The sequence below is a fragment of the Centrocercus urophasianus genome, unplaced genomic scaffold (genome assembly GCF_019232065.1).
Source record: "Centrocercus urophasianus isolate 14NV4802_14NV808 unplaced genomic scaffold, USGS_Curo_1.0 seq_18, whole genome shotgun sequence".
Lineage (NCBI taxonomy): Eukaryota > Metazoa > Chordata > Aves > Galliformes > Phasianidae > Centrocercus > Centrocercus urophasianus.
Window position 1 is genome coordinate 2,203,898 of NW_024884733.1, and position 2,831 is coordinate 2,206,728.

The window sequence follows — 2,831 nt, forward strand, 5'->3', positions numbered from 1 at the left end:
CACCTCCACCTGCTCGCAAGCCCTGAGCACCGTCCTTGCGATCTGTGCACGTACTGCTGTGGAGACATGACTGCGCACACACATACACACACACCGTGCACGCTAAATGACAGAATTAAATGGAGCTCGGTCAATACCTCCTCGTGAGAACTAACATGTTCCCTCCCTACCTTCTGTTATTGAACGTGGGTGGATCTCTGCCTTTAATTAGAGACACAGAAACGTTGGAAGCATCAGCCGCAAATAGCACTATAACGGCACTCATCCTTTTTTTAACCACAACTATTTATTCCCCTTTGGTCCTATTCTGAATTTTTATTTCGAAGTAAAGAAGTCCTTACTTGATCCAAAGGACAGCCTTCGCTTCGGAAAGCGGCAGGTAGACGTGTGTATATATACATATATGTACGTTTGGTGCAGACGGAGCCTGTTCTCTACCCCCAGGCAAGCTGTAACACAGCATCCTTATCCCGGCGGTACCGAATCCGGCGGTGCTGCGGTTCACAGCATCCCCCAGCCTGGCGGTACCGAACCCGGCGGTGCTGGCAGCCGCAGCCGCCCCGGCCGCCCCCGGCGCGCAGCCCGGCCGCTGGCACCTTCCAGCGCAAGCGACAGGACAGAGCGAGTGGGGTTTGGGGATTCCTTGTGTGACTTTCCGATCCCTTCTGAAGCACGCTTCCCCATCCCCCAATCCAATCCTCGCTCCTTCGGGGATCAGTGAGGGCAATGAACTTTTCCTCCGAGCCCTTCCTCCCGCCCCCCCCCCCCCCCCCCGACCCCCCGCGATCAGCTGTGCCTGCAGGAGTTAAACTTAGGGAATGTAGCAGGTAGAGCGTCTGATGGAAGCATTAATACAATGTGATGAATAAGCGGCGGAATGGCATAAAGGCTGCGCGTGTGAGGCTGCGAAGCGGTGCGATGTAGAGCCGGGAGCTGAGACTAACGCACGGAACGGATCTGTGCAGGCAGGGCTGGTGCTTCCAATTCCTTCGAGTTCGGGAAGCGGAGCGAGCCGCGCTGCTGGGAGGCTGAGAGGCAAGGCGAGGCAACGGAGAGGCTGCTTTTCTTTCTTTCCTCTTTTTTTTTTTTTTTTTTTTTTCCTCTCTCTTTTAAGTGTCCGTTTTCTGAAGACAAGCAATCTAAATGTGAAATAAAACCTACTCACCGGGTGACATTTCAGGAAGCGAAGCGGCTGTGAGCAAAATGCATCCCGAATCCAAACGTACAGTCCATATCTCCGGCTTCAGGCTAAAGGAGGGATGGGCATGGTGGTGGTGGGACTTTGGAAACCATCAGCAGTTCCGTGTGGCACAGCAGCAAGTACAACACCCATCCACACCGTGCGTGTGTGTGTGCGGGGGGAGGCACGGGGCCCAGAGAAACTGGTGGGGGGGTGGAGTGGAGGGGCGGAGGAGGAGAGAGGGTAGGAAATCCGAATAGCATGAGGAGTTGCAGGGAGGGGTTAAGATTTATTTTGTTGCCTGTTTGTTTGCGGGGCTTTGGTTGGGTCGGTTTTCTTTTTTTTTTTTTTTTTTTTTCCTTTTGTGTGTGTTTGTGTGTGTGTGCGGTGATGGCGGTGCTCCTCAAGGAAAGAATAACGAACGGCGGGATGTTCACAGCGGGCTGGAACAGAGGGGCTGCACCGAGCCTGCTCCAACACAGCCCACACCGAGCCGGCAACGGAAGGCTGGGAAGGGCCGGGGCGGCTCGGTGGAGCTCCGGTGGAGGGGCTGCCGGCGTCACCGATCCTCTCCAGGAGGGCGGAGAGGCTGCGGGCAGCCGCACGGAGCCCCTCGCTGCCGGACGCGAGCAGCCGGTAGGGCCGGGGCCGGACGGAGGGCAGCTCCGGGTCGGCTGCTGGGCGGCGCGGCGGCCGCTCCTCCTCCTCCTCCCACAGCCGCCATCCAGCGAGCCGCGGCGGCGGTACCGAGCGGTAAGAGGAGCCCTGCCTTCCGCCTCTCCCCTGTCCTGGGAGAAGCCTTTGTCTCAGATCTCTTTGGTTTCGGTGTCGGCTTGCTGGGTTTGTGCTTTTTTTTTTCCCTCCTTCACGCTGACAGTCCCCCCCGCAGCCACCTCTCCCCGCCGGCTCCCGTCTGCTGCCCGCAGCCCGCAGCCCTTTGGCAGAGCCGGGCGAGGCGGAGCGGTGTCTCGGAGCGCCTCGGAAGGGCGGACATCGCGGCAGAAAGCTGTTGTCCGGTGGCGGAGGGTAGGGCTGAGCAGCGTTCCTGCTGGGCGTTCGAGACACCCCCCCCCGCCCTGCCTAACGAAGCATCCCTATTCGCTCCCCCCTTTCTTGGCGCTTCTCGGCTCTCTGTATGGAAATCACGATCTGGCTTGGTGGAAAAAATCTCCCTTTTCCTCACATAGTGGCTCCAGAATGTGTGCTGAATTTCAAGGGATATGTGTGGGAGGGGAAGCAGCGTCAGCGTTCGTGGAGCATGATCCTCCATGCAACCTCTCTGGCTCTGTCACTCGCATGCATATATGCGCTGTAAGCAGAAGTGTTTATGGCTAATAAACACCTCTTTCCATAGGTACGATTAGCCTGAGAGCTTGGTGTTAATAAATCGAAATCTGACAGGGAACAGGCTGCAGATCAACAAGGGGCTTTGGCATCCCAACATGAGAGCAGGGTAAGCTGGTCGTGTTCGCACTGTGCCTCCCAAGATCAGTAAGCAAAGTAATTACATAGGTCATGTGATGTATACGTTGAGCAAGATGGGATGGCAGACAGCATGACAGCAGCACTTGCCCATTGTGTGACATGCACTCTTCACAAGACTCTTATTTCTGTTGACCTTCTTGATGAAGAAGGCTTTTGTCTTCTCTCA

At 56.5% G+C, this 2,831-nt stretch overlaps 1 long non-coding RNA gene across 1 annotated transcript in view; it reads left to right on the forward strand.

The window, feature by feature from the left end:
* Positions 1-1,896: 1,896 nt before the first annotated feature.
* Positions 1,897-2,831, forward strand: part of LOC122160952 — an 8,743-nt gene continuing 7,808 nt past the window's right edge. The window contains exons 1-2 of the long non-coding RNA XR_006169005.1: positions 1,897-1,933; positions 2,535-2,633. This is a non-coding gene — a long non-coding RNA (uncharacterized LOC122160952). The remainder of the gene's footprint in view (positions 1,934-2,534; positions 2,634-2,831) is intronic.